The sequence below is a fragment of the Ictidomys tridecemlineatus genome, chromosome 4 (genome assembly GCF_052094955.1).
Source record: "Ictidomys tridecemlineatus isolate mIctTri1 chromosome 4, mIctTri1.hap1, whole genome shotgun sequence".
NCBI classification, from domain to species: Eukaryota; Metazoa; Chordata; class Mammalia; order Rodentia; family Sciuridae; genus Ictidomys; species Ictidomys tridecemlineatus.
The window spans coordinates 76318338-76330316 of record NC_135480.1 but is presented as its reverse complement, the minus strand read 5'-3'; positions in this window follow the sequence as shown (position 1 = coordinate 76330316).

Sequence of the window (11979 nt, the reverse complement as noted above, 5' to 3'; positions counted from 1 at the left end):
TTCTAAAGAGAAAGAGTAAAAATGTTACTTTCTTTCATTAGGGGTTAATAAAAAAATAAACCTCACCTGCAATATATTCCTTAAGTAGTTTAGACTTAACAACATAAATGGAAGATTATCTACTTCTAAAATAAAATTTATGCTTCCTTTTATATGCTGCACTCACAATATTTGAAATCTCAACCTCTTTAAACCTGGATGCTCCTGCCAAATCTTAGCAGAACCTCCCTTAAATAACATACATCAATAACACAAATGCCAGTTTACTCATTCAAAAAGCTTCAGATAAAATTTTTAAAAATTCCATGGAGACAGAATAATATGACAAAAGGAAGATAACTGTCTAAAAGGGAAATGAATTCCCTCCTTTAGTGCCCTAAGTAAGGCCACTTTCTAAGGGCAACCCAAACAAGTATCACTAAAGATGTAGATAAGGAGCTGCAAATAATACAAAATAATCCAATGAACACCCCAGACATGCCTCCAACTGTTTTCTATGGGTAGAAGGTGAGCCTGTAATCAGTAACTGACTGACAAATGCTTCAGGACCCTGCAGTTGGAAACAAATATTTTCTAGAGAATCAGACCATATCTCTTTTCAAACAGCAAAGTTCCAGAAGATTTATAGCACTGACAGTTTTAGTTGGCTTTCTGTTTATTGAAGTCTCAATGAAAATTTTACCCCTTTTATAGTCTCTTCAGTACACCTATTACCTAAGAAAACTTAAATACATGGCAGATCTGATAGCTACTCTCCTCTTACCAATCTTGTCTTTTCTGGTGTAATACCTCTTACATCAATGTCCTTTGCAAAATGAAAATAAAAACAAACTTAATCAGGACAGAGAGAGTAAATGAGATAAAATAACATTCACCCAAGAAAGTAAAAAAACAAATGAAAAACACAATCCCTGACATTTTGTTTATGGTCACAACTTACTCTGAAAAATGTTTGCAATGAAAAAAAAATCACAACATTTGTTTTAAACCTCCAACTATTTTATAAGTGATAGTGAAAAAAAAGCACAGGATATATTCTGCGTTGTTGTATTCAAAAAGATATTTATAAAATTAATATTGAAAATAAGTGTTTGAGAACAACACATCCAGACTTATTATCCAAAACTTTATCCACATTTGGAAGTATGCAAACTGTGTTTAAATGGCAACTGGCATTTTACAATAAACACACTGTGCTTTTAGAATGAATGAGTGGAGGTCATCAAAATTCCCCTTTCTAAACCAGAATGGATATTGAAAACCCTCCCATTTCTGGCACCTCATTCTTTTTTTCACCAATGTCGTCTTTCCAAAGCCATCACCAGATTCTGGATTTCCATTGGGTACTTCATAGACCAAAGCTGTAACCTGAAGTTTCAGAAAACAGCATTCTATGAATTCTTCAGTGTTTTCCAATTAAGCTTAGATCCCACTCTCAAAATAGAACTACATGACATCAAAAGTTTTTTTTGGACACACATGGATCATAAAATAAAATATATTAACTTCTGCATTTCAAAACAATGATAGTTTAAAATTCTGTAGCTCAAGCTTGAACTAAAAATATTTACACGATTTTTATTAAATATGCTTCAGCACCTATTTGTAAAGCCTTCTGAGAAGTGAATTTAGAAAAAAAAGTAAGGGAAATAGTGTGAGTTCATTTACTGAGAATTTTGTACTCACCTGAAGACTCTATAATTGGTCTTGTTAGTGGTTGCAAGAAAATTTATCTAAGTGGCTCAAGGGTTCTGTGTCTTCTGAGCTCTCTGGACAACAGCTGAAATCTCCTGAGATTTCCACAGTCTAGCTAACTTCAAGTGCCTCTGAAAAGAATATATATATTCTTTATTATTCTTCAGGAAACCTTTATATTATATGGAAATGTTAAAGCCCAATCCTGATGAGGTTTATGCACGATAGAGCATCATAAGAACAAAAGGTCAAATTCATTCCTTGATCCATTTAATTCCTTTACCTATCTCCTTAATACATTACAAACACACTTAGTGCTGGTTTTTCTCTTTTTTTTCTCTCTCTCTGGCACTGGTGATGGAACCCAGGCCAATCTTTCTACCACTGAACAACATTCCCACTCTCTGTGTGATTTCTCAAATATACCCCATAGGAAATGTTATATTTAAATTTCTATTATACAACTTTCTCTCAATCCTATATTCAAATCTGATGATACTTTAACTACTATTTGAACATAATTTTTTCTCTTCTCACAAATGTCTGCCCTTTTTATTATTACCTAGAATCCTTTATCATCTTCACTTTTCTCCTGGCCATTTTAATCCTTTCATTCCTGTCAAATTTCTACCAGCATTTAAAATTGAAAATTGAAATACCAATGATTTATTGGGGGTAATTTAAGAAAAGTAAAAGTACAGATCCAATTGTCTGGCATCCTGATTTGCTTTTGAATTTAGGAATATGACAAGGGCACAAAATGAAAAAAGAAGTAATAATCTTGTTGAAAGCAATTTGAGTAAACTTAAATTTGTCAAAAGATATCATGATTCAAAAAATGACATATGAACAAAGAATATTTTGTTATATAAGATTTCTTTTCTTTCTTTCTTTCTTTTTTTTTATACAAAATACCAGAGATTACACTCAGGGGCACTTGGCATATTTTATTTTGATACTGAGCCTCACTAAGTTGCTGAGGCTGACTTCAAAGCTTGAACACTTCTGCTTCAGTCTCTTGATTCTCTGGGAATACAGGCATGTGTCACCACACTTGGTAGCTTCAACATATTTTTAAAGATATATTTCATCTACACAAATTTTTCATATCTAAATCAGTTACCAACTAGCAATTAACCGAATATAACTAATAATGAATTGCTATATGGAAAAGATTACATTAATGAGATGTTTTAATAAGTGGTTAGCTTTACAAAGTAGTAAATAACATCAAAGTAGAGGGGTGCATGCTTGTAATTCAAGTTATTTTGGGAGGTTGAGGCATAAGTATTCCAAATTCATCCCTGGGTTGAACACCCAGTAGCACAACTTAGGAAAGGCAGGTTCCCCTTCTTCCAGTGATGGCTGAGCTGAGTCTTAAGGAATTAGTAAATCCAAGAGGGTAAAGAGAATACAAAATAATTTTGGTTCATATAAGTTCTTCTTTGACAATGATAACACACACACACACACACACACACACACACACACACACACACACACACACACAATGTCCACATCCTATCTTCAGTGTAATCTCTTCCCCTCTTCTCCATCAGCACAGTGAATGTGACCTGCTCTCTCAATACACAGTCATAATATGGGTCCCAAGAAGAGAATCATAAGACTGCCAAGCTATAGAAGAATTTCTTTGTAAACAACTGAGGGCAAAAGCAAAAAGGAAACTTTGTTTTTTTTCATTGCAAGTGAAGAGGATTGGGTATGTTATCCACATGATACACCAATCTTCTCATTATCTTTTCTGAATTTCATTAACACTAAGATTCCTACAAAAATTTGAAATGGTCATAAAGACAGGTAGAAGATGGTAAAAATATCAAACTTACTCAAACTTAAGAGGAATCAAACATTTACTGATTGCCTATCATGTACACTACTGGAAATTTTATATACTTCAACTAAAATTTAAACATAATTCCAGTTACTTGTTCACAGAAGCACTCCTACCCCCAGGATGGTCTATATTTTAATTGGCCTTTCACTGTAAGTGCAAATTAAAATGAAACATTTGATCTTTTTCCAAAGATGTATATCATATGCCCAAATACAGGTTTTATGTCAAAGTAGTGCACTGTGAGCTGGGTATCACTTGGCTCTGTGAAGAAAACTGACTTCACTCCAGCAGTAGAAGAGGCAGGAAGTGATCAAGGCCATTTTCTTCTTTAAATAATAAATTTGTGGTTTTAAAAGTTGACTACCATATTTTTGCACACTTGTATGTAAGTGTGCAATGTCAACTCATGGAATTCAAGATGCTATTTTGCTACTTACATGTAGGATTCCTTTATTCTCAATTCCTGAGTATCATTTGTCCAGCATCAGGACTTCCTGGATTCACCACTCAGTAAAACTTAAGACAGGAATGAGGAGGGTTCAGCAATCATGTTTCTGAGGAAAAGACAGTTGACTTCTGTTTTAACCAGAGGTATCTTTCAAAAGTGGTAGTTGTTAGGCAGCATAATAACACACACCTGAAATCCCAGTGGCTCAGGAATATGAGGCAATAGGATCCCAAGTTCTATGTCATCTTCAACAACTTAATGTGGCCCTAAGCTACTTCAAGTGATCTTGTATCAAAAGGGCTGAAAATTTGGTTTAGTGGTTAAGTGCTTCCTGGGTTTAATCCCTGGTGCAAAAAAGAAAGGAAGAAAGAAAGAAAGAAAGCAAAAGAAAAAAGGAAAAAGAAAAAGGAAAGGTAATTACTTTTGAAGCTCCAAACTTATCATTTAAACAAGAAAATGCTCTTTCTCACTCACTGCCTTTTCTAATGCTGGAATGAAGTCAATTTTCTTCAAAGAATCCAGTGACACCCAGATCATGGTGCACTACTAATATGGTCAATCTAAGATGTCCCTCACCCCTCCAGTCAGCCCTCATTTCTCTGGGCACATTCTTTTCCTGCTGGGCTATGTGCTCCTCCCCTTTCATGACTCTATTCTCCCTCTGACCCTCTATCTACTCTCAGCTTCACCAGAGGATTTTTTCTTGCCTGCGTTCAAACTCTGGCCAGTCATCACCACACTGCTTTGGGGATCTACCGGTATAACTCACTAACAGCTTGTTTGTAGAGGTCTTCACCCCTCTAAAGCATGCTCTGTCACCAGCAGGAAGCACTCTTTAAAGGTTCAAGACGACAACCCCAGAGGGTACCTGAGAAAGAGGCCTAAAATGTTTGTCTCCTAAGAATACCAGATGTGAGTTTAGAGATATGAACATCCTAGTTAACTAAATATTAGGTTTCAGATTAGTTTATAGAATAGAAATAGAACTATTTACTTTCAGTGAAAATCAACAAGATATCATGCAATTTTTTAAAAGATCAATTTGAAAATACTAATGCAAGCAGAAGAAACATACCCTGAACACATTAAATTCACTAATTTATATAAAACATTTCAAGACTGATACAGGTAAAGGTGTTAATAGAGCATAGCAGCCCACCACATATGTATAAGAGATTTAATTTAAAAAATGGTCTCTCAAAGATTGTACTGCTTGGTTTTCACAAATATAAAGTTTTTATGCAGTTTTCCGATTTACACTAAAATGTGCTAACTTAAAAAGATGTCTATACTTCAGCTATCTTCTACAATTTTTTTTTCTTGCCTATCTTCAAACTGAGATCTGGGTGTTTTTAACCTAATAAATGTTACATGTATGTATATTTTAATGGTATATTGGTGACTCAAGGTGTGTGAATTAAATGAAAAAAGATTCTCTGTCAAGATACATTTTTTTCAAAGGGAAAGATAAACAAATGGGTCTATGCAAAGTAAACATTAACTTTGGTAGATTTCAGTGTAGGACATTCTATTACAACCATATTTGCCATTTTCCCCAGAGCTGTTTAACTTTCTAATTATGAAATTCAAAAGTTAAGAATTTAAAAATCTTTTTCAGTGAGAATTTATTATTTCAGCACTTGTTTTTCATTTCACATGATCTTCAACCAAGTTCTGAGTGCTTAAAAATTTGTGACTAGTCTTTGGGAGCTTGGTTAGCAACATCTGCAACACCTGTGTTGGAAGAGTTTGCTGTTAACACAGGCAGCAACTGAGGCAGCTGTCCACACACAACAGTTGCATTTGTCAGATGGTCTGTAGCTTTCTCAAGTTTGCCTTGAGGTAGTAACTCTTCACCAAGCTGTATTTTTTCAAGGAAGACTTTATGAACAGCTTCAGAATCTTTATGATCCTGTAACTTGGAAAATCCACTCTCTCCTGGGCAAACTTCTGCTTTTATTTTCATTTCTGAAGTTTGCTCTTGAAGTTGGAGGTGCTCTTCCTCTTGCAATTGAAGAAACTTTTGTAGCAGATGATGAGCTCTACATACTCTTGTGGCCCTTGCACTGCTTGGGTTCACCCCTTCACCAGGTACAAGGAGTGCCGCTGCCCTGTCCTCAGAATAGATGGTGGCTGCACTGACAGAGAGAGGAACTTTAAAGAATTATTGTTGATGGTAAAGTTCATGTAGTAATTGTTTTTCACTCATCAGGCTTTGCTCTGCTTTAAATAGCATAAACTGTAGTTCCCTGAAGTTACCTTCTTAGTCTCCTTTGCTGCTTTCTCTTTCATTGGGATGTGTGTATTTTCTTAGTCCTTAACTCACCATACCTGATGCTTTGATCCATCATAATTATATTGAGTCCAAAATTGTTATCAAGACATGTCAGAAACTCACAATTCATCTGACTTCTAAATCCTGCTTAGTTTTTCAGCATGTTGTGTTTTTCCTTGTTAACTAAGTACCCAACAACCCTCATCCTTCCCCTTTGTATTTAGTGTTTTCCTTACTTCTTCTCCATCAACACACAATCATAAATATGTTGCCCAGGAAGAGTGTCAAAAGGCTGCCAGGCTCTTGTGTAATTTTAGTAAATTTTGTTTATAATTAAACTTTCTTTAAGTTTGCAGCTTGTTAAACACAAAATAAGTAGAGATGATAGACTAGTGGAGGAGGAAATATAATTTGCCAACTGATGGCCTCCATTTTGACAAGAGAAGATGAGGTTATTTTAAAGACAAAGGTCTTTGAAAGTCTCATTTTGTATATAATTTATGGGTTAAAAGAGAGGACCCAGACATAAGCACAGACATCTAAAATCAACTGATTGTTGGTAAAGGTACCAAAATGAAATATTGTGTTTTTAATTATATGAAGGTTTATTTTTTCATATAGTTTTCCTCTCTGAACAGTTCTTGAGAGAACAACAGAATATATAAGTTTCATAAGGTGAATGTTCGATAAATGATTTTTTTTGTAGCAGAGATTGAACCCAGGGGTACTTCACTACTGAGTCATATTTGTGACTGGGTTTCAAAAATGTGCTCAGAGACTTGCTAATTTGTGGAGTCTAGCTTTGAAATTGCAATCCACCTACCTCTATCTCCAAGCTGCTAGGAATTACAGATTTGTGCCACTCACTAGGCATGACAGAAAATAGTGAGGCTGAGCTCATTAGTAGAGTACTAAATCTAGGGAGCAGTGGATTCTGGTAGATGGAACTGAGTATAATTTATTCCCACCACCACTAAAAGAATGATTTAAAAAAATGTCTCATAAGTTTTAAACATGGTCATGAAGCCAAATTATCTCACCTAAGGCTTCTTTTAGTGGAAGAATTGATGACAAATTTTAAGCAAAAAACAGTAAGCCTATATTCCATATATATAGTAATTTTTCATATAATAGAGTGCATCCTCAAAGAAAAGTAACAGTTTAATGTATTTGGAAACATAACTTTTTAAAATTATATTTCTCATCTGCAGCTCTTCCCATCATAAATTGGAGATTATGTTTTCATTGCCATCCCTCACCGTTTTCTAAGTCTTTACAAAATTACATTGTTGACACTGTTTTTTTCAATGTGGTTATAAATCACTCAAAATATAGTTTCTGTGTGTGGGGAGGGCTTCTAAAAATCATGCAGTTCACATATCCTTTCTGATCTGTTAAAAAGAGAAAGCTGAACACATGTGATACGAAAAGTCTAAAAATGAGATTCGTTTTTCATACTCCAAGTAACTGTATGCCTCCTAGCCTTCAGTTTCCCCAACTGCCAAGGCTACTCTTTCAAAATCGCTCTTCCACCCTGGGTTCCAAAATCAGTCGCGCTTGGGCATATGGCTACATTCACGTTCATAGTCTTATTGTTATGTTTCTAGTGACCAAATGCGATCACGAAAGGGATGTCCATGGTCTACAAGTTTGCATAAAAATCTCCATATGCAAGCAAGATTTATAAGGTGGCCAATTTCAGGACACTCTGAAGGCTGGCCCTATGTATGACATAAGACTTCAGCTTCTTCTGAGAAATCTAATGAAGGTGGAATGGCTTTGTTATCCCAGTAGTGCCAGATTCCATCCACTGTGAGGTGTGCAAGAAAATCCATTTCCTCCTTAACTCAACACATAGCCTTTTCAGTTTAACCCTCCAAACAGGTTTCTGGTCATCACCTTCTTGCTCCACATTTGAATAACCTGAGACTCCTTCCTCTAGGTGGTCCTCTTGGAATAGCTGCTCAGATTCCACCTCAGTCTTACCTGTGCTTCTATTTTTACCTCTATTCTTGAGTATGGGGCATAACAGTCACCTGGCAGAGCGGTGGGGGGTGCCACAGGAAACAGGAGAAACCAAAGGTGAGGTGTGGTTGCCTTCTCCTTTGGAACAAAAGGCAACTACTTTGAACTGGCACGTTTTTTTCTTCATTGGATGTGAATTTATAAGAAAGTGAACAGACTTGCTTAGTTGAGGAGGGCTCAGGGATCTGACTGACTGCCGAGACAAAAGTCTGCATTCCATCTTCAACACTTCTCAGTCTTCTGCAATTCAGTCTCAGTGGGTCTACTCATGGTGCTGGGCCACCCACCTGGGAACCCTTTTTCATCTTGCATACCACCAAGATTGTATAACTGTTGAACCAACAGCACATCTCAGGAAGGAGCCTTTAAACCCATGGCCCTTTCAGGGACTTTGAGGTGCAGCCCATAAAAGATTATGAATCTGGAAATCACCTATTACTTGACTTTTATTAAAATTATTTATTAGTATTTTCTTCCTTTGTTATTTGCATTTTAGGAAGTATTCTTAGTGCTATACTGGTATTTGTTGATATAACTTTTATTGGTTAATTAATCCACTCTTTCACTCCATTTGTATCATGTATTACCTTCTTTTATTTAAGAGAAAGAGAGAGAGATAAATATTTATTTTCTAGTTTTCTTTGGACATAATATCTTTGTATGTGGTGCTGAGGATTGAACCCGGGCCACACGCATGCCAGGCGATCATGCTACCACTTGAGCCACATCCCCAGTCCATGTATTACCTTCTAAGAATTGCATTTTGGATAATAAGAATATGGTAGTACTATCCTTCTGATCTTGGAATTGGAGTCTAGGGGCAATAAGTAAATATCAATTTGAGGAGAATTTGTTGAATATTAGAAGATAGCATAGTATACTTGGAGTGTGGAATAAGAGAAAATATCCTGGTATATGGAGGCAGGATGGCTTTGTTGAAAAACCTTTGAACTGAGATATGATGAATGACTAGAACTTGCAGAAATTATGTGTCAGATACCTAGATCTATCCAGCTAGGTCAGACTTGAGAGAAATCTAATCACTTTAGCTGTGTTCTGTTCATTAGGAAGCTAAGATATAATCATTTCATCCTTCTGCCACAGGTTTGATTTAAAAAATGTATATTAAATCATTGGTTGCATTGTTGATGAGCCTTGAAAGTTTTTTACTAAGTGAGAAAAGATACAAAAACAACACATATCCATTTTCATGAACTTTCTGAAATACACAAATCCATAAAAACCTAAACAGTTCAGAGAATTCCAGGTAGTGCGAAGTGGGAATGAGTGGGAAGTTAATGTTAATAGGTATTAAATTTCTTTGAAGGGCTGAAAAATAACCTCAAATCATTTAATGGTCGTTTCACAACACTTTATTAAAATAAAATTTAATAAACAAATTTATAAATTCAATGTGGTTATCACAATTTATGGCCATAAAATGATTATACTTCCTTAAGTTAAAACAGAACCCCAGACATCATGTGTAGGCATGTAACATAACATGGGAAACTCTCAAGAACACAGTTTCTTCAGACTTGGGCATTCACCAACAAATTATCATAGTTTTTTGAATTTTCTCAGTTTTTTCTTTCATTTTTACAAATTTCTTTCATTATATTTTCTTTCCTCATTACTGTGGATGAACACAGAGACTCACACAAGTTAGGAAAGTGCTCTACTACTGACCTTCAACTGTCCTTTGACCCCCATTTTTATCTCTATTTTAAATGTCCATTCTGTCCTCAAAACTTGTGGTCCTCCTGCCACAGCTTCCTGTGTAGCAAAGATTAAGGGCATGTGAAACCATGCCTAAAAAAATCTCAATTTTATGGAGAACCAAAGACAAAAAAAGGAGTTAGAGGGGATGTGAAGGAGGAAGAAAAGAAACTGTAAATGAGGGAACCTCGGCAAATATCATAGAAGCTCAGTGTTTCATTTTCATAATCAAGAAATACTCCAATTCGACCTGCAGGCCTTTGCAAATAATGAATTAAAGATGGGAAGTTGGTGGAGAGAATACAGTGATTGTTCTTCTTCGAGGAAAATAAGACGAAACCTTTCTTAAATTCAAAACTGTCACTTGTAAAATCTTTACACACACCTATAATCCAGTTGGAGGTGTTCCCCACATCCACCTCCCAATAGTGTTTACCAGAGTTAAAAGCCTCAACACCCCATATAACATAACTCTCCAGTGTCTGGGGATTTTCAGTTGCGCCATCACCTCCAAATATCCTATTTCTAATTTCATCAGGAAGACTCATATAGCGATTGGCCCATCCTTGAATAAGTCTATTGTGTACTGCAAAAAAAAAAAATCAGATCAGTAAATGGTGTCTGCATGCCTTGGGCAAAGATTATCTACCTAATCAATCTCTTTATTGACTCCTCCTTAAAGAAACTCTAGAGAATAGAGAGATTTCAAACTCAATCATGTATGAAGAATGGTTCCTATGCCCTCATTAGCACCCAGAAATCTTTAAATTATTTTGGCAATCAAAAGAAAACTGAAGGTATTCTCTGCTGTATGAAGGGTGATTTAATATCTACCTTTGGATGGTTTGTTTCAGAAAAAAACCCAAAAGTCCTTTTTTCTTTAATTGAAATCTCTTCTTGAGTTGTTTTTAATACCATTAATAAGTAGACATCACTTTGCTATGATTGTGCCCGCTTCATTATCACACATCAAATAATTTGAGGGAAAGCAACCATCTGTACCCTTTACTGAAAAGAATCTCTGAATTACATTATCTACTGAGAACAGACATTCAATGAAAGTTGGATTTCAGCCTTCTGATTTCTAGACTCTTCTCTAGTGGGGCACAAACATGTCTGGGTCATGTCCAATCATCACTTACCTTTCAGTTGTTTTGATTTCCATCTGATGGTATTAAAATTGTTCCATTTATGAGAAATTTACTCATTTTTTGGTTTATTAAAAACTTATATTTTATAAATAGTAATTATTATTTGCTCATTGCACATCATAAATACACTTGAATATATAACAGATTGAAAACCACAAATATCATATTTAAATCTTCAAAATTAGAATAAACTGAAATAACACAATATATTTATGGCTACTCTGAGAAGTAAGTATTGTATTGCTTAATAGCCACAAAACACCAATAATATTCCTTCTCTTGTACTGTCTGTATCATAATTAAAATATGTATCTGAACTACAAGTTAACCAATGTGGTCTAGATCATTGTATTATGACCAGACAGGAAAAGAAGATATAAATGTTTCATTTCAAAAAATTAAAAATGGAAAGCATCTTTTTTGAGGAACCTACTAAAATAATTGAACTTGAATGCCACAGGGCCCATTCCTACCTCGGAACTTGTTTAGCATATCCAAGATTCCAGTGATGTGTAATGAAGAGAGCTCTGGGTTCACTGGCTGGAGCTTCTGCATCTCCAGCAACTCGATTCTGTAAAGAATGACAGAATTACAAACCAAAAATCAAACACAAAATCATTATAAAATTACCACATTTAATCCAAGATATTATAGAAATTGCCCATGTTGGTGAATTAGGTATACATTTTATTCAACACTTTTGGGATTGTATAATACTTTTTTTTTTCTAAATCAGATGCACTAATATCCAGTCTTTATTCTTCTCAAACATTATCAAACTTAAAAAAATTGTCATCCCCTCCCTGTATTT